We start from the raw sequence: 20,722 nt of genomic DNA on the forward strand, positions 1-20,722 counted from the left end.
CATAATGATTCAATATATTTATATATTGAGAAATGATTAGTGCAATAAGTTTAATTAACACCCATCACCACACAGTGACAACATTTTTTTTTCTTATGAGAACCTTTAAGATCTACTCTCTTAGCAATTTGCAAATATAGACTGGGGTATACTGTTAAATATGACCACCAGGCTATCCATTATGTCCCCAGGACTTGTTTATGTTATTACTGCAGGTTTGTATCTTTTGAGCACCTTCACCCATTTTGCCCACCCCCACGCACTCACATCTGGCCACTACCAATACATTCCCCTGTATCTATGGCTTTGCCTTTTCTTTTTAGAGCCCACACAGAAGTGAGATCATGTGGCTTTTCTCTGCATCTGCTCCCATAAGTCAACAACATACAAGGATGTGACAAAGATGCTAGCTTTCTTCTCTATATATTCTATCGTAGTAATAGAAAGAGCCTATGTTTTACAGCCTCCCTGGTGGGTTGCTATGGACCATTGGGATTAAGAAAAATAGTTGGATGGCAGGCTTGGGACCTTTCCTTGAGAGACACCAGGCATATAACTGATGCTGCCAGGTGTCAAAGTGTTCAATTGGGATGATAAGCCATATCAAAAATCACAATCAATCCACTTACTGAAACCATGCAGGCAAGAGGGAAAAAGAAAAGACACCAGTTACCAGTTCCCCACTGCTTCGATTTCTCTACAGACCACAGCAGGGAGGGCCAGATAGCCTGCAGTATAGACAAGACCATTGTCACACCGTCCTGGAGCCCCAAACAAAGCCTCCTGCCTTTTTATGGATCCAGAGGCCCACAAGGAAAGATAAGGGGAATGACTAGGACTGGCAGGTACTGAGTCCTTGTGGGGGAAAAGCACTGTAGTCAAGGCAGCAGGCTGAGAATGCGGTCTTGTAGAGATACACGGGAAGGACCTCAACTGAGGTCTGGAAAAGGAGGCCTCTCCATGGAAGTGCCCGGGGCTAGGAAGCCCATATACATTTGAGCATAGCCCACCTGGTCCAGGGAGGCAGGTAGAGGCAGGGAGGCTGAGTCCTTGCTCACAACTCACTCTAGAAAAATCTAATGTGCTGACTGTGCAGGGAGTCGGGCATGAGGAGGGCAGCTTTCCCCTTTGAGGCCTGCAGTTGGGCCTGAAAGAGCACACACGGGATCCCAGCCTAGAGTGGGACTAGGACAATTGTTTATTTTTCTGTGCCACTAGGAGTGAGGCTCTACTGTCACTTCAGATGATGAGGATGGGAACTGCATACTTAAAATGGCAGAAAGGTGTGCTGGAAGGATCCTGAGTCCCTAAGGACTTTTTGTGGGACAGAATCACCATGCCAGCCCTGAACTGCTGCTTTGGGTGTCTCTTTTGATGTGACCAAAACATACAAAATTCTAACTTGCTTAAACCACATTTTCCTCTAATTGTTGCTGAACCTAGTTAATAAACACTGTAGATTCAGAAGTAGTATCTTAACCTTGAACCACGAATTCAACAAATGCTTTTGGCCTTCATGGCAGGCTGATAGTGGTGTGGACAGCAAAGATTTGATATATGTGAGAGGAACCGTTCACCTTATGCCTTTGTTTTGCTGCACCATTTAGTGGTTAGAGGAATGTCCACTACTGAGTCTCTTCTGATTTAATACTTCCTTTAAATTCACAATTTTTTTTCACAGTTTTCCATTAGTCTTCTTAGGGGAAAAGGGTTCCTTCTCTCCCTGCCCAAATTTAGCTTTTGAGTTTCTGAAAATTACCTCTGTCCAGATAATGTTGTAGGTAATAATTTGCTTCTACCCATCCTGGGTTTCTAACAAAATTCTTTCCAACCTTGACCACCTTCTTATAAATTAAAGCTGGATAGATAGTATTTCTTCTATCAACAGCTGTTTTGGGTTAAAAAGACTCATCCTGGAAATGAACCCATCCTCTGTGCTATATACCTTTTGGGAGGACATGGGCCAACCTTGTCTTGGATTCCTCCAGCAAATTCTCTGTTCTGACAGTGTTTCTTCTCTTTGCTTTGGGAGTGGAAAGGCTGCTGGCTCCCAGCTTATATTCCATAATGCCTGTTCAGAAGAGACAGCCAAACGTTTCACATTCACTGCTACTAAGGAACCCTCGTTGATGCCCACACAAGACCTGTTGCCTAAATGTCTCTTATTGGGAAATATGTAGTAACACAGCTGGGCTTGGGTAGGGGGTGGAGAGGTGTTAGCTGTGGGCCAAGTAGCTGCAATTCAACTTTCAACACTTAACTTTTTTACCTCATCCTGTCTACTTAATAACCAAGGATCAGTTGATTTGTACCATTTTCCTTTCTAAGGGGAAATTAGGTCTGATTCTTTTCCTGTTTGTCAAGTATATGTTTCCTGGCTGATTCAGACCATGGTCTAGTTGCCCCTTCAAACAGTGAATCTCTAGAGCAGGACTTTCATGAAGATGCCTTTATCAAGGACAAATACTGTCCATTGGAGAAAAAATGTAAAATAATAATCATAATGTCAACAATAGGGTTTTTTTTCCTAAAATTTTTTGGAAACATTATTGCTATTTATATCTCAAGAATTTGTCAACAGACTAAAATATTTTATGCAGAACTTTCTATGCGCCTACTTGGAGTGAGACACTATACTAACTCTGGAGTTCTTATAGTTAACCAGGAGTTTGAGGTTCTCCAGTGGAGACAGACAAGAAACAAGTTAGCAATATGTGACAAGACCTAAAAGACTCAAGGGAAAAGGATTCTGGCAGTGGGGAGTGGGGAGGGGTGCAGTTCTGAGAAGGTTAGACAAGGTTTCCCAGACTTTAATGTAAATATATTTTCTTGAGTCTTCATTTCATCAATAACACCAATAAACAGTCTCATATATTGTGAGTTTTGCTGTTGTCTCCTTTATGCCAGGGATCATTCTTGGTGTTTGGGGATTTATTTGATAATTAAACTATGTGATCAGTGAAGCAAATAGAGGATGACTTTCTTTGGGGAAGAAAGGATTGGTAGATATTTAAGTTGGTATGGGTGCTGTGAGATGAGCCAAATGAAATTTTGAACTCGTGAAAGAGCAAACTTTGTCTAACACCTCATAGGTGGCTAGGCTGAGGGTTACAGTAACACGATCGTGCAGCTGTTCAAGTTCTTGGAAGTACTGAACCTGGGAATGACTGTGCATTTTTATTCTTTTATCTTTATGAGGTGTTTGAGTTGTGTGTTGTCTTGGAGAATTTTGCACAACAAGCTTTCACTGAGATATTGGTAGAAGGATCTCGTCTGTAATAAGAACATTCATTCCAGGAGAATAGGTCTGGGCTGATGTGGTGATGTGGATAGATCCACCTGCATACCTGCCGTCATGTTCAGAGCAGCAGGAGAGAGACAACGGAGGGGAGGAGTCGTGTGAACATCTACTGAAGGCTTCCTGGTAAGATTTATTTCAGTTATTTCAGAGTTTTCTTCAAACCATTTTAAATTAGGTTCCCAGCCTACCTACTTGGTAAGGGAATTTATTCTCAGCCATTACTATGGTTATCCTGTATAGTAAAAGATGCCTCCTGTCCTTAGGCTTCAGCTACACTGGTTGCTCCTAAGACCTCTAGTTCCTTCCATGCTGGGCTTTGGCAATATGCCTGGGGCCCAGGAAAGTTTAGGTAGGCTGAGAGCCCTTCTATGTTTGAACAGCCTTTCTTTGGGCACCCTCTGAAGTCTTAATGCCTGTCTGGGGCACTGTCACACAGAAGTCCATGATTTCTCTTTCATCTGCCAGCCTCCAATGCTCTCTGCCTTCCCTACCCCTCTAGTCTCCTATAGGGATATCTCCTCTGTGAACTTCAGCAATGAAGATTGGTAGTATTTCTACTGAGACAGAGTTCTTCTCTACACAATGAATAGTCCTTGACTTAGGAAACCCAAAGATTGGATTGTGTGTGTGTGTATGTGTTTGGGTGGAGATGCAGAGGGAAAATACAAATAAAAGTCTCAAAAATTAATCTGCCACACATTCTTTGCTTTATGTAATCACCATCCCATTCCTGAAAAAGTGGTAGATGAGAAATCTTCCATTTAGCAGGGTTAAGTAAACTCCAGAGGTCACAGGACTCCTTAGCAGATAGGACCTTGCATGTGTCTGCCTTCAGACCCCTGGTTGCTTCCACTAGGCTACACTGCCTTCTCACTAATTCCTTGGCCTATTGCTAAAGCAGCCTGGCTTCCCAAGGGAACTTTCCTTATTCTGTGTTTGAATAATCATAGCTCCTAGCGGCTTAGGCTGTCAGCAGCAGAGATCTCATCTTCCTCTATATCCAGATATAAACCTGGTCCCAGGGGTAATTCCTGGCAGAGAAAGCTGACTGGTGTGGTCATGGATTGGATCAGAAGGGAAATACTCCAATTCTTATATGAAATTCATCAGCTGTTAAGTGTCTCCAAATTTTCCTCTAATAGTCTCATTAGGGATCTGGAACCTGTCTTCAAAGAAACAGCATCATTCACCACTGGCTTTTTGAGGGATTTGAGTATACATAGAGTAGGAATTGTAGCCAAGTGTGGTTACATTCTTAATTTAAGGAGTAAAGAAGTAAACTAAACTCTAGGTCTGTTTTCCTAAGATAAGGGAAACTATAAGAATTGGGTTTGTTTACACACATGTATGTATTTTTTCTGTATAGATCCACATCCAAGGTTTGCATTAACATAACAATTCACAGCAAAGTCAAAACACATTTAAATTACATTTTCCATATATTTCAGAAAGAAGGTACCATATGCACTAAGACATGAAAGTGAGAGATGAACAGAATGTTCAGGGAATATTTTGTCTGCTGTGGTTCTAGCTAAGGGTTTGTAGATGTGAAGGTACAGCTAAAAAAGTAGATTGAAGCCAGATATTGTAGGCCTATAAATTTTATTCCATGAATATTGGGGAGCTATTGATAGATTTTGGATGGAAGTGACATGACAAATTATGCATTGTACCAAATTTTATATATATATACACCTCTCTAGTAAAAGTATATAGATAGAGTAGAGAGGAAGAATGTGGTAGATACTTGGCACTCACCATATATTCCATGTGTCTCTATATTTTCCTGCTTTTCTCACAGTTTGGTTAGATTATGTGACTAGGTCTGGCCAATGGTCTGGCACTTCTACTTCCACTTCTAATTTGTGTCACTTCCTGCTTAAGGCAATAAACAGCCAATATATCCCCCTTTCTCTTCTTTTCCATCAGAGATCACAGAGGCATGGGTTAAGACAGCAGAGTCACAAGCTGGAAGAAGAATGGATCTTGAACCACCACATGGATGAGATCCGCTCTGGAGATCATGCAACCTGTATCAGGTCTGTAGGAGTCTATAACAATAAGCCTTTGTGATTTTAAGCCACCTCAGATTTCCATGTTTGACACTAGTGTTAATTATCCTGATGAATACAAAGCACTGGAAGGAAGACACAACAGCAATTGGAAGGAGAAAAAATATTTAAGAGATAAAACCTACAGGACACCAAGACTAGTGTTGGGGGTGAGACATAGGGAAAAGAGAATGATGACCGGAGCTTTTGCTAAAGAGGCTGGTCATGTCATTAACAAAGACAGAGGCAGAGGAAGGGGAGAAAGTGGAAAATGTATTCGAATTATCTGAAGAACATCCAAGAAGAAGTTTCTAGCTGGCAGTAGTGTGTGTCTGGGCCTTAGGAAATGTCAAAACACATTTTGGAGATAGGCTTGAGAGCTGCCCTCCACATACTGGCGACAGGCTTGTGAACTGCCCTCTTTGGGCAAGTGGAGAGAGAAAAGAGGAGGGCCAAGTGAAAGGTCTAGGGGTAAGATGCAAGACAAGGACAATTAAGGATATGAAGGGGGAGGAACGGAGAGATAATCAGGAGAGTGTGGAGGCAGTGCCAGGGGAGCAGGGACTTCAACATAGAGCTGGACCACATTGCAGTATTCTGTAGGCACGTTTTCCACAGCCCTAAACTAGCTTGTTGATATTACCATGTGCATTTTCACTGATATGAATCAATTTATTAGAATATAAAATTAGATATTAAGAATAAAGAGGAGTGTATGGTTGTGAGGAAATGAGTTACCATTCTCTTTCTTCAAACCTTTCTGTTCAGACATTATTAAAAAAATTTATATTTAGAGCTATGATCTTTGTATGAGAAAAACATTAGAAACTGTCATCATAAGCATCATTATCAATGAACAATGAAGCCACACATAACTTTAGAGTAGTTCCTGATATCTAGGAAGCTTTCTTCTAGTCCCAGAAGTAGATTACACACATGAAGAATGACCACATTGAAGCAAGTGCCTGGTAGAGGGTAGGTGCCAAAGAATGATTTCAGCAATGAATTACTACCTGTCTCTGAGCTAAAGATTGGGGCAGATGGGAGAAGCCTTCCCAGAGAAAGAACACTGGGCTAGAATTTGACAAAATAAAGGGAAAACAAAGACAGAAAAGAAGTAAAAGAAAGGGGAGGTCCAGAGTAGGAAAAGGCCTAGAGATAGAAGTGTATGTGACATTCTATCTTTTTCTTTCTGAGATATATGGATAATGGAGCAGAAAATACAGCAGGTAGGGAAATCCAGAGTCAGCTACCTTTTGGGTAGAAAGACAAGTGATTTGGCTTTAGAAATACTGATTTGGGAAAGGCAGGAGGTCTTCCAGGAGATATCCAGTTGGAAGTTGGTGATGTGGTGTTCAAGTACAGGTATGTTGGCTTGGGCTATAGATAGAGTATACTGGGTAAAAGATATACCCCCAAACAATGAAGATTCAGGGGAAAAAAAGCAGAGTTTAAGACTATCCTGTGGTGCTACTATGTTTGAGAATTAGAGAAGGAAGTGTTACTGAGAGAGGCGGTTGCCCAAAGGGAAAGACACACAATGGGTACACGTTGAGGGAGGGAGGGCTTCCTGTAGGGGTGAGTGGTCACCACTGCCACAGTGCCAAAGAGAAGCTATCTTGAATTCTCTAATTCCCCTCTGTTCTTGGAGCAGTTTCAGAACAGTGGCTGAGATAGATGACAAAGGGTCAGGGCTGCTGTGTGCTTTTTTCTGGAAATGCCTTCTGGAGAGGGGAAGAGGTGACCTTCAAGCCAGCTCCCTACAGAAGACTGCCCGCTCTGCTGTGAAGCACTTAGACACAAAGTCCTTGGCTCAGAGCTTCCAGGGAGCTAAGCAGATGGCAGCTCTGTCAACTGCAGCTGCAAACAGCTTCATCTTCCATTTATTTCCAGGAGCCAGAGGAGCTCAGGGATCGTTAACAGCTGTCTACCTGTAGGGACTCAAATGATCTCTAGGCCATCAAGCCATCATATACCAAAGAATGACTTAGCAATTTATCTCAATGCTTCCTGGGAGTGTGAAAGAGCTATCCAAAGGCCTCCCTGATGCACCCATAGAAGGGCTTTTGCTACTTCAAAAGAGGGTAGAGTAAATATACCCTTTAACAAAGACCTTCCATGAACAAAAAGACACTCACTCTAACACACGACTCGTGGTTGTTCTTTCTAAAATAAATGTGGTTGTGTCATTTGAAGGTTTCCTTCTTTGATAATCTCCCAGGAAGATTATTTGTCCTTCTCATTGAAATCTATAGCCTCAACCATGGGGCTTAGAATCAGGAATATCAACCACCAGCTAGAGTCACTGCCAAGCCCAAGTCCTGCCAGGCTATTGTGGAGTTTTTATAAATATTTGAAGGCAAACAACGGGTCATGGGAAGTACCTGGCTTGTGCATGATGTCACTTCAGACACAACGTAGTATTAGGTCATTAGAAAAAAATTAAAAAAGCACAGAGGCAGCTTTTCCCTTGAACCCACTCCAGAATACTCTGTCAGGAGCTGGATTAGAAGTTACCTCTCCCCATCCCCAGCAGGCACTTCCAAAAAAGAAGCACATGGCTGGCCCTGACCCTTTGTAATCTATCTCAGCTGCTACCCTGAAACTGCTCCAAGGACGGGGGTGGGGATGGTTAATTAGACAATTTGAGATATCTTCCCCAGCAGTGTTTATTCTTGAACCCTTATAATCAGCAATGGGAGTCAACATCTTTGCCAGTATTGATTGAAATAAATATATATTGAGTGCTAGAAGGATGCAAGGTGTATGGTCTGTACTTGTCTCAGTTACACATATGGGTGTACAAACAACCCCAATGGTTAGCAGCTGAAAACAACTGATATGATTTACTAGTAAGCATTATTAGCAGGGTGGGTAGGGCTCCAACTGAATCCTTCTTCTCCATGTGGTGTCAGCTTGGGGTCACATCGAATTCAGTTAGGTGCTCGGCTGAAGTCAGAAGGTCTAAGATGGCATTGGTCATGTGTCTGGCACCTCGTCTGGGGTGACTGAAAAGCTGGAGCCTGGCTGGCTCTCCCTCTCTCTCCATGAAGGTAGTCTCCCCTCTTACAGGGTGGCTTAGAGCTCTAAGATCACAAAGAGGAATCCACTAATCCTCTTAAAGACTAGGCCCAAACTGGCACAGTGTCTATTGGGCTAAGTGCATCAAAAGGGCAGTCCAAATTCAAAGGGAGGGGAAATAGATTCCCCTCCTACTGGGAGGAGAGGCAAGGGAGGAATTGTTGGCGGCCATCTTTGGAAACAGTCTATAAGGCACTGCATGATGGTTAAGTAAATGAAAGTCATTTGGTTTCCATGTGTTTTCCAAAGGTCTAAATGGAGGAAATGTTAGATTTTTCCAGAGAAAATACATTTTTTTGTCACTGAAAACACATGAACACTTCCATGTTTGCTACTGGGTAGTGCTTGTTGGTGTGCTTGGCTTGATAAGACATGGTGATGAGCTAAATGATGGGACATGCTGAGAAAAATCAGAAGGTGGAAGGAAGCCAGGTATACGTGGGGACCTTCTGCTCGGGCCATGGGTGGACTTGAGGGGAATTTTCCCAGCCACAAACCTGGTTTCTGGTGGGCTCAACTTTGTGATCGTTCGGGGCTCAACTTTAATCTCATGAAAGATTCTGATCATTATTAATATCTGGGATCCCAGTTTGATAGATAGGACATGGGAAGATAGGGAAGGAGGAAATTTCAAATGAGGACACAGTTTCAAAGGCAGGTGAGGGTAGCAGATGCTGTTGGCAAGTCCTTGCCAGTGACTGAGCTAGAAGGATGATTTCAGGTAAAGGAGAGGTGGCAGGAGCCATAGTTGGGGAGCAGAGCCCCAGTTTCTGCTTAGGTTTCTGGCAGGATCTGAGGCTTGGAGGATACTGGAGTTAAGCCACATCTCAAATGAATAAAAAATCATGGAAATGCACAGTTCTATAGAAGATAGTCAAACACCAGAGATTTTCCTTTGCCTGGATTCTGTCTCTGAATCTTTCAGAAATTCTCCCTCTGTGTGTGTATGTGTATGCTGGAGGGCAGGAAGGTGTGGGGAACTGGCGTGCAAGTGTGCAGAAGCTGCAGTTAGACATGTGTGCCCAGGGAAGCAAGGCCGCAGGAAGAGAAAAAGCCTGGAGCCTGATGGGTCTGGTTCCTATCCTATCACCTCTACTTAAAGGCAAAGTTAATTAACACCCAGAAGTCTTAGATTGTCATCAGTAAAAGGGGAACAACCATGATAATCGCTTCTTAAGGGACTTTTCTTTTGAGGAGTAAGGAGCTAAGATTTATATAGCATTTAGTGTTTTGCTTGGCACACAGTGAGTCTCCACAACATTAGTTTTTCTCTTTCCATCCCTCCCCCAACCGACCCACCATTATCTGTGCGGATTTCATCCCGAGCCAAATCCCTTTAGTCCCCATGAACATTAGCTCAGGAGCTAAGGGGGGCCCATTAGTAGACATATGGCTTTGGAGAGCTATGTCAGACAGCTGAAAAGATGGTGAAGCAAAATGGGCCAGATTGCTGCTCTACAGAAAAGCAAACCTCTGGAGGGCAAGTAGTATGTGTGTTTGAGATCAATTATTTTACTGTTGGAAAACAGAAGTAAAAAAATCTTTTTTACTTCCCACGTCAAGTTTTTCAAGAAGCTCTTACTCATGTTTTCCCTAAATAAAAACTCCGTTGCCACTGTGTTAGATTTGAACCTTGCCCACTTTGATAATTCTTGACATTTTTGACAACGGAATACTTCGCTTTAAAACAAAATGTGTGTTTTGGAGCACTCGCTGACTGCTGGAAGGCCATCATGTCTCCAGCAGTTTGCCTTTCCCCCTCCAACCACCGTAGTTTGCTAAACGCAGCAGCAGCCCAAATCATGAGCTTCTTCCATGTTTACCTTTGGAGGCTAAGCCAACTGTCTTTTGAGTGACTCTTGTTTTCAGTTGTCTTCTCAAAGGATGTTCTTCAACCGTCTAAACCACAACGATGACTTTATTGGATTATCCTGAGAAGTGAAAAACCAACTCAACCACTCTAAAGGTGTGATTGTATAAGACATGGTGTTAGGATTGATTGTACATGTGGAAGGAAGGGAGCTTTTTGTGTGTCCCATCTTTGGACTTTGGCTCGAAACAGAGTAGGAATCCCACAGACCAGTGAAGAGCCCAACCATAAATAAGACGAGGAACCAGATGCCCTTTTCCCCAGATCCGTGTGGGAAAAAGTATAGAGTGTTAGCATAGACCGAGCTTCATGCCAAAACTTTGTAAATATCTTATGCCTTGGGCTCTGTAAACCCTAATCACACTGCACATCACTTATGCAACCTCAGCTATTTATGGGGGTTGGGAAGGAAAATATGATTAACTCTAAGCAGACATTTCTGGCGTCAAGCCTCTAAGTGATTCCTCTATCCTCAATAGTTACTCCCCTTAAAAAAGAACTGTTTCTATGGAGAACACACATACACACAGAAAAGTCACCATCAGTCACCCACCCTCCTACCACAAAAAAATGAAAGTAGCGTCTAAAACAAAAGAAGTCCACCATCTAATCAAGTATTGAGTTTTATCTGAGCAGCATCCACACTGGAATGGAAAAACACAGTTATGGTTTAATGGGAGTGGGGTACACATATCTTAGCGTTAGTGTGAGATTCACAAAATGATGTTCATGAACCAAATTTCTTCAGGGTTGTCACGTGTTCTTTGCACAGTATTGGAATACAGCAGAATACATAATAATAAATAGTGGTGGTTTCTTACCATGCAGTGAGGGATAACTGCGTAAACCAGGGTGGGAGGGTCTATACTTCCTATGGAAATTGCCCCACGTGGGGCTCCAAATAGAACATTCCTCGAGAAAACATCTTATTAATAAAGTAGCTCACATCTTCAAGGCTTGAGGATTGGAGGACAAACAAGATAGAATTTTGAGGGGGCAAATTTAAATGTAGACAGTACAAGTGTCCCCACCTCCTCCCCGCCCCCCAACCATGGAAACTTTGCTCTACTCTCAAGCCCTCCTTTCCCTTCCCTCTCGGAAACAGGCTGTGCATCTCGGCTGATATGTGACGGCTGGTATGTGACTTGGCCATAAAAAATACTAGTGGCCACAACAGATCAATTCCTCATTTTCAGCAGCTCAGCCCACCCACGGTTGATTCCTTGCTTCCACAAAGTGCAGTGTGGGCCATGTGGGTTTGCCTCCATCAGATGGAGATGCTCTCTGGAGCCCCCGGCCCCTGAGGTTGTCACAAGAGGGACACAGAAGTCTGGGGTAGACACACTGCCTTGGGCTGAAAGGGACACTTTCTTCTTCTTCTTCTTCTTCTTCTTCTTCTTCTTCTTCTTCTTCTTCTTCTTCTTCTTCTTCTTCTTCTTCTTCTTCTTCCTCCTCCTCCTCTTTAAGATTTTATTTATTTATTTGAGAGAGAGCAAGCTAACATGAGTGGGAGGAGAGGCTCCCCAATTGGGGAGCCCGATGTGGGCATTGATTTCAGAACCCCTGGATCGTGACCTGAGCTTAAGGCAGACACCTATTATTGAGTCACCAGGTACCCTAGACACTTCTTGCTTCTCATTGCCCACCTGCCAGAACTAGTTGTATGACCCCAACTTAACCACAGGGATTTTGGGAGCACCGTGTCTATGGCCTAAAATTCCCTGGCGTTGTAGAAGGTGCCAGAGCAAAAAGCAATGAGCACCCGGTCACTGGCCAAGGTCAGCTCAGATGGCAGCTGAAGGAAAAGTGAGGAGGTGGAGAGGAGATTGGGGAGCAAAATCTGAAATCCAAATAAACAGAGAAGTGCGTGTTCATATCAGCCAAAAAGCAAAGGGAAAAGACAAAGTGTGGGAGTTTGGATATAAGGACAGTTTTCAGATTAAGGTGAAAAACCCTTCAGTTCCACTTCACTTCTCTCGCAGCCCAACCCCGTGTCTGTCTGCGGGTATAAGGTTGAAGATTTTTCATCCTTGTCTCCCCATCTGGGGATGCCCGGATGTCTGCTCTTGCCGATATGCTTGTTTGCTCTCCATGTCATTCTTTTCTCAAACTAACATGATTAAAACAGAGCACAGGGTCCAGTCTTGAAAGTGACTCTCCCAAGGGTCTTGGTTGCTAGAGCCACCAGGTCCTGTTCTCTCAGGCCTGGTGCTCAGACAGCTCTTGGACAAATTCTCTCCTCTTCCACTCAAGACTTTGTTCTCCAAGTCCTATTTTTGTTCTTGGTTTATTTGGTGATTGGGTTTTCAAAAACAGAACAAATCCTGAATCTGTCCCTTTTTTTCTATTCTCTCTTTCATCATCTTAGCCCTGATGACCCTCATTGTCTTAGTTAACAGGTGATTCCGGAAGCCTTGCAGAGGAAGCTCACTCAGTTCCAGTCTGTCTGGCACTCATTGCCTCCATCAACATTCATTCGACGCCGGGTTTATAAACTTGCACTCTGGTCAAAAACCTTCCACGCCCGCCTCCTGTTTTCATCCACATTAAACAAACATTCATACCCTGTGATTATTTTTCTCCGTGCTGCGTAGTGAAATAGCTCCTACTATTTCCTACCCGGTACCCTGCATATCTCCTATGCTGTTCTCCTAAGTGTCACAGCACTTAGCAGGTTGCCTGGCACAGAGTGAGGCTTCGATAAACATCTCTCGAGGCAAAAGTGAGTAGTAGCTGTTCAATTCAGGAGGGAAGAGGCAGAGAGTAAGTGTTGATATTCTGAGACATAGGATATTTCAACATTATTTTCCATTTGAAGAAAGCTGATTGAAAATCATATTAAAAACTTATTGAAACTTATCACTTGATTTAATACTTTCCGGTAGTTACTATTGCCTGTGATTTTTTAATTGCCCCTATATATTGATTAATCTATGGGAAATTCCTGATAATTTTATAAATGCACACATCCATTCTTTCAGCCAAATTTCATATGTTAAGCATGAAATCACCACAGTGATTATTTTTTTCTCATGGTCAGTGCATTTTTTATCTGTAAATATGGGGACACTTCAAGATTTTTTTTTTTACCTTTCTTGCCCTCCATGGGTCTTCCTTCTCCAACTTTGTCCCAGGCATTCATGCACCTGCTCATTCCCTTTTTCCTTCTTTTTTAGACAGGAACACACTTTTACCCACCAGCTCTGCTCTCTCTCCTTTCTCTGCCAGAGCTACCACCATCTTCCATGCCTTGCTTCCTATTCTATTGGATAAAATACAGAAATAAAGAAAGTCTAGGACATGGACTTTGTGAAAGACAAGTTCTATTAACAAAATGTGAAAAGACATGTTCAGTAAACACAAAAGCTTGTAAGTCAGTGGTCAGAAAAATCACAAGAATTTCACTTTCCATAGTCAATACTAGAAAAACAAAAGTAACAAAGGCCCTTCCTAAAAGACAACTGTTTATTGAGCAAATGGGAACAATTTAATTGACTTGAACGGGTGGTTAGAAATCTACAATGATACCTAGTAAACAGCACATACAATGGTCTGAAAGGTGACTTTTCCATAGCAGGTGAGCTGAAGCCCAGGCCTGGAGGCAGTTTAGCTGTGGGCAAATTTCAGGTGCACTTTTCAACGGCTGTGTGGCCTTGGGTAGGCGACTTCTCTGTGTTGTACACTCTTATCTAAAAAATAAAGATAATAGTTGCTGCCTCATATGAGTTTTTTAAGATTTGACTTGGGCCACTCACAATAAGTACTCGGCATAGTGCCGAACACATCTATGAAGATGGCCTTAAATATCATCTTACTCTCTATTTTTCTATTGAAGTATTGAATTATTCAAATGTACTTGATAAATTTGGTTAACAACACTCTTTAAAATTCAGGTGGTAACCATTGCAAATGAGGTCACCTGAATAATGATAGACTCCTAACCTCCTGGTTGATGGACATATATGTAGAATGATCAATAAGTGAATGTGGTAAAGACCAAGCAATCTACAAGGGTGAAATCCATGATCAATGAGGAGCAATATGTTCCAAAAAACTAGATCCAATGTGTGGTCCCCATTAAAAAAGGGGGGACCTGGATTAACGTGGGAAAAGCTACAGATTTTTCTTCCCCTCTTAGATGCATAGTACTCATTAGCATATTAACAGATCTGATAAGTCTTCATGGGGAAGAAACATTTCTGGGTGCTTTTAACACAGGGTTTCTCTGATTACTTTCATCATAGAATCTGAGGACAAGTGTGTTTGCTTTGTTCACAGGTGTGCCCCAGTCATTAGCAACAGTAGATGCTTGGTGAAGACTGCTGGCCTGGCCCCACTCAGGATGAATATGCGAGGGGAATGCTTAGGAAATATAAGTGTGTATGTGCTGACTGATTTGCTCTAGAAACCAGAGCTTTACAAATGAATTAAGTCTTTCACCAGATCCCATATTCCTATGATGTTTGGAAGAACATGTTCACAGTCAAGTGAATGTACTCTGACACATGGCAGGACAGGGAGGCCCCTTTGGTTTTAAGGCACTGACTCTGTCTTTGGAAGATAGTTAGCAGACAGGTTCTGAAAGATCAATGCCTATAAGGAAAATCCTCAGCATCTCTGAGGGCAATTTGTTGGCCAGAAATGGGTGTAATTTAAAGTGCTGAGGAATCAAAATGGAACAGCCTACTGACCAATTCGTTTTTCTTCTTCTTCTTCTTCTTCTTCTTCTTCTTCTTCTTCTTCTTCTTCTTCTTCTTCTTCTTCTTCTTCTTGCGATGGAGACTGGATCAACAGCTTCCTTAAAAACCTCTGCCAGATGGCACCACGAAGGAGAACCCCTCCAAAGACAATAAATAAATGCCACGAGAGAACACTTGGGGGCCGGAGCAGCAGCGGGCTCTTGCTTGTGCACGACCACGACTGCAACAGCTACACCGGGATCCTGGCTTGTAAAATTACCTTGGCTGCTTCGCTATGTAAAATGTGAAAAGGAAACAAGTCATCTTCCTGATGCATGAGCTCACCGCTTATCTAAAATCAGTTACACACTGCGAAACACCCTCTTTTACCCCCTGCCTAGCGACTCCCATTAGTGCACAATGTAATTTCACAGCTAGCGCTTGAGGAACTTTCTGGAAGCATTTTAGGTTGAAACAGTGAAGTAGAGGGTGGCATGGGTCTGGTTAATTTCAGAATATTGAAGTGTTGGAATTACAATGTGATGACAGGATTCATCAGAAGGATTTATTTCTTTGGGCCTGTGGCCTAATGAATTGGAAAATATTTTCCTATGTCTTCTCCTTCGACTCTAAATTAAAGTGACACATTTTATTAAAAAAATGTCATTTTTACATATTAATGTATGAATTATGGTATGGTACATATGACAATAATGTCATCTGGGTGAAACATTCTAGTGATCTCTCACATTGATTTTCATCTCACTTAGAAGTGAGAACACAGAATGAAAAAGTATCTATGGAAAGCTTTATTATGTGTGTATGTTATCCAAATACACTGTGTAAATGTGCAGGGATTTTATGTGACGGCTCATATATACATCTGCCTAGGCCGTGTGCATGGGGATGTGAGCACATGAACTCGTACTACACCGTGGGGAGAAGAGAGAAGAGGACTCAAATAAAATCTGTTCCCTTTTCGGCTCAGGGTCATAGCAATAAAATCATCCAAAATGGCACAGTTAATGGGAATTGCAGGGCAACTGATGGTGGAGACCCGGGTTAACTCTGGCCCTCCGTGTTCCATTCCAGATACATTGAAGAATTCTTCTGCTGGTCAATCTCAGCACCCAATGTCGGAATGACATTGCTGCAGTTGCCTACACACATTTGCAATTGACAGATCCTGTCAATAGCATGAGTTACTCTCACTACATAAGCAAAGCCGGAAATATTGAGACCAATATGAACTGGAAGTTACCTGATGGGGCCAAAACAATTCTCTGTGGATTGAAAACACGAAGGTTGAGAGGTGGACATGAAGGCCTGAGAAGAGACAACCCCTGGGGATACAGATGTGTGAGATATTTAGCAATTTATTTAAGTCGGTATCTACATGTATCTACTTGTACACCTATATCTGAGTTAACTCCATAATACCTGTGTCTGTATATCTGTATACTTATGTCCATTAACAAATGATCTGGAAATTTGATAGATGCTAAGAACACAGTTGTTACAAAAAGAAGATAATCAGCTATCTTTAATGAACCTATTAAGATCATATTTCTCTAGTATCAGTGATAACAATTTTATTAATAATAGTGTCATATTGGTGATTCCCTAAATCATGGTGCCTAAACAATGGTTTAGACCACTGAAATTTATTTGTTAAAAATAACCATACAAGTCTAATTCATGATTGTAAACAAGATGGTCTAAATTTTGGAATCCACTAGAGTTCCATCCTTGGCTCTTCTTCAAGCATCATCTATTCTTTACGGGTGACCTCATTTACTATGTCAGCTTCGACTGGTCTGTATACACCATCAGCCACTGATTCTGCATCCATCATTCCTCCTGTTCCTGGATTCTCTTCTTCATTGTAAATACCTACTGGACACAAGTGTTTATCATCTGAAACTCAGTGTATCACCTGAATCCCAACAAATCCAATAAATCTCTCCTCACTTTGCCCTTTTGGCTCTCTCCTACTCTGCTCTTGTGGTATTTATGTAGTTAAGGACATTCGTATTCACAGCTGCCAAAATTGTAATTCCTCCATCAGACCTCACAACCAATAGTTCATTAAGACCTCTAAGTCCACCTTCCAGAAATCATCAAATATATTCCCTCTTCTCCATCTCCTGCCAGTGTCTTTGTTCAGCAATACTTTCTTTTGCCTGCAATATTGCAGTGGCCTCTTTCCCTTCCTGTTTCTACTTGCTACTATATTAGTTTGTGCTTCAACCTCCTTCAAATATTATCTTTCCAAAAGACAAATCTAATCTTGTCACTTCCTTGCTTAAAATCCTTAGGTGGAAATCAGTTGTGAATTATTTACATCTATCCACCACCTTCTTTTCCAGGACCACCTACCACCTTCTTCTCCCCAACAAGCACCCTGTGCTCTATCAACTCTGAAATGTTGGGCTCTTCAAAATTCCAGTCATCACATGCCAATTTCTCTGCTTGGAATGCTTTTCCCTTTGTTTTCTGGCTGATTAATTTCTCCTCCATCAATTTAAATACTGTCCCCTCCATGTTGTCTTCACAAGGTCTTCTACACAGTTAACCACACCTTCTCCTGAGCTCCTAATGGTGAGCTCAGCACACTGAATCATCTTTCCTAACTAAATGGTGACCCCCTCAGGCCCATGAGCATACTTATTCTTCGGGGTGAGAGGAGTAATAGTAACATCTAACCCAGTGCTTGATTGATATGTTTGATAGATGTCTGTTGAGTGAAGAAATGATCAAATAGGTGACCTTGGGCCCTCTGAGTCCTTGACATGATAAAGGAGGTGAGAGAGGAGATAATGTAATATAAATATAAAAAAAATTCAGATTAGGAACAGTCATAGCCAAGTTACTGTCCAGGTTTTGTTTTGTGTTCTGAAAGATAAATAAATTTCTCCAAGACTCCAAGTCACCATTTTGTGAATTATTAACAAAATACATCATTACCCAGGCCTGGAGTTGAAAACCTCATGTCATGATTTTAAATTCACAGCATATAATTTTCAAAAAGCAGTATAATTCAATGATCAAGTTGTATTTAAAGTACCAGATTTTGAAGTCTTTTGGGATCCTAAAATTCTTACGATTTGTAATGTGTTTGGACTCTGTGGTATTGTACAAGATATGTACTTAATAATAAGATAAAAGCTGGTATGAATTAATCTCTGTAAAAGGAATGGCAAAAATTTTTAGAAAAACATTACAAAACTATTTTTTCACTTCTTTACACTTATTTCCACTTGCTAAGAGAAATAATTTCTTTTTATGGGTGTCATAATTTAAAAAAACACACAAATGAATACCTAAAAGCTGATATAATTATGAAACAGAAGGAATTGCAAAATCCTTTAACATTTATTATAATCAGTATACCAGTGATCTAAAAACATGCTAGAGCCCACTGTCTTATTCTGAATATGCTGGAGGAAACACAGCTAGTGAATGGTTCATGATGAAATTGCCTTGGCTTTGTCAAGAAGGCTGTTAACATCAGAACCCAGCAGATCCATAGTTGAAAGTTTGGTCTTCCCACAGGTGACTCTTTGAGATTTGAGTGTCATTTCCATATGGCTCTTTGTATTAGAGACAGAAATTTCTCATGATCTACTTATCTTCAGTTGTGTTTATCTGATAGTATTAGCCATTTAGTGGGGGGCAGCATGTCCTGTATACTAGAGAAGAGAACTTGGAAATGAATAAGTCTCAGCTCTGTCAGATAGAAAGGATGTTTAGGCACTGGAAAAAAATTCATGACTTCTTTTCATTATATCACTGCTATCATTATAGCAGTTTTCATTAATAGGACTCCCTCATGCCATTCCAATTTTTCTTCTCCGCTCTCTCTCTCAGAAGTGGCAATATTGTTGTCTTGCTTTAAAAAAAGAGATTCTGTTCACCATCATCAAATGGTGATTCTTGGTAAAAAGGAAAACTTTCTCCCCAACTTTGGCGTCTTTTTACTCTTTTATCCTTTCTCAGCCTTACAATTAATGTCTCACTGTTTTTGAAGTCTTCACCTCAACTCCTGACCTGCCACCTGCATCTGAGGGGCTTCCACTCTAAGGTATCCACCATGAATATAGCTGCTCCTGTCATGCTTGCTCCTTTTTACTTTCACAACTTTCTGTTTCTGGAGCCTATACCCTGGTTCTAGAAACTTCCTGGGAGGTAGCCTGAGCTACATGTCTCCAGTTTGTCTTCTTCCCACTCCATTTTTTAAAAAAAGATTTATTTATTTGAGAGAGGGGGGGGAACAGGGGTGAGGGGGAGAGGGAAAGGGAGAGAGGGAATCTCAAGCAGACTCCTGACTAAGCTTAGAGCCCAGCAGGGGCTTAACCTCATGACCCTGAGATCATGACCTGAGCCAAAATCAAGAGTCGGCATTCAACAGACTGAACCCCCCAGGCACCCCATTCCCACCGCCGTTCTTTATTAACATGGTTTCTGAAGGCACTTTGCTATATACCTGAGAACAGTTTACACCTTTGCTTTTACACAATGAAATAACACTCTTCTGGTGACTTTGCCTTGAAGAGTCCAGTAAAATCATTACCCTCCAATAGTTCCAAAAATAAGAGTTTATCAAGATCCTACTTGGAACAACCTGCTCCTCTCAGAATTGATACCTGGATGTCCATATCTACATCTATTTGCATCTCCAGGAGGACTGTGTTTCCATGTATAGACACAATGTTCCTGCTTCTCCATCCTTCCCTTCCTCTGTCCAAAACAATTCATGTTTATCAGGTGTTCCAAGTGGAAGGGCATGCTTCAGCGAATCCATTCACATGTTGGTTTAAAGAAATGATTTCATGTTGACTTCTTCCAAAGATATTTACTTTTCTATAAGACACTTTTTTATCTATTTCATTTTTTTAAAGATTTTATTCATTTATTCATGAGAGATACAGAGACATAGGCAGAGGGAGAAGCAGACTCCCTACAGGGAGCCAGATTCAGGACTCGATCCCAGGACCCGGGGATCACGACCTGAGCCAAAGGCAGACGCTCAACCACTGAGCCACCCAGATGTTCCTCCCCCCCCTTTTTTTTTTGTCATTTAGAAGTACAAACAACAGTGAGCTGGCAGTTAGTGAGCTTTTCTTCTTACTTCCTAATGGCTCTGCGATGCGGCTATTACTATTTTCTCACTGTGCAGCAAGCAAAAGTGAGACTGAGCCTCTAACTCGTCAGCGTCCGCACACCTACTAAGTGACAGAGCTGAGATTTCAGTACCATTCAGCCTGACTCCAAAATATGGATTTTAAATCACATTAGCCATTAACTTCAGCTGGCTGGGAGACAGCTGTCCAGTAATTTCTAGTTAGTACTAAAGCCAGTCTAGGAAGGCGACCAGGTACGGATTTATCTTACATTCTCAAAACACATTTTCTTTTTAAAATTCTACCTATAGCAGGGTAACTTCTTATTCACAGTTTCAAACATTGGCTGCACATTGTGTAGCCCGCTGTTTTAATTACCTCCTGTTTACCCCATTGGTGAGGGAGTGATTCTCCCCCTGTAGCTGCAGGGATGGCCAAACACATGCCATCTGACACTGGGCAGATGAGCTGGACTGCAGTTCATTAGTCACATACCTCCACAGCCCAGGGGAGCAGTACATCCTACGCCTCACGGGGCTACCTGGGGATTGTATCAGGGATAGAGTGAACAACCAGGGGCTGTGGGAGGCAAGCTTTTGTGGCATTGGGAGGGTGAG

General features: G+C 41.9%; 1 long non-coding RNA gene across 3 annotated transcripts; it reads left to right on the top strand.

The window, feature by feature from the left end:
- The first annotated feature begins 3,229 nt into the window (after positions 1-3,229).
- Positions 3,230-18,041, top strand: LOC111090867. 3 transcript variants are annotated; one of them, XR_005373073.1, is made up of 3 exons: positions 3,230-3,424; positions 5,231-5,340; positions 15,085-18,041. It is a non-coding gene; the product is annotated as an uncharacterized LOC111090867 (long non-coding RNA). The 3 variants fall into 3 exon arrangements; XR_005373074.1 differs by having other exon boundaries at positions 15,098-18,041; XR_005373072.1 differs by having other exon boundaries at positions 14,582-18,040.
- The last annotated feature ends 2,681 nt before the right edge of the window (positions 18,042-20,722 follow it).

This window comes from Canis lupus, chromosome 18, assembly GCF_011100685.1.
Source record: "Canis lupus familiaris isolate Mischka breed German Shepherd chromosome 18, alternate assembly UU_Cfam_GSD_1.0, whole genome shotgun sequence".
Taxonomy (NCBI): domain Eukaryota; kingdom Metazoa; phylum Chordata; class Mammalia; order Carnivora; family Canidae; genus Canis; species Canis lupus.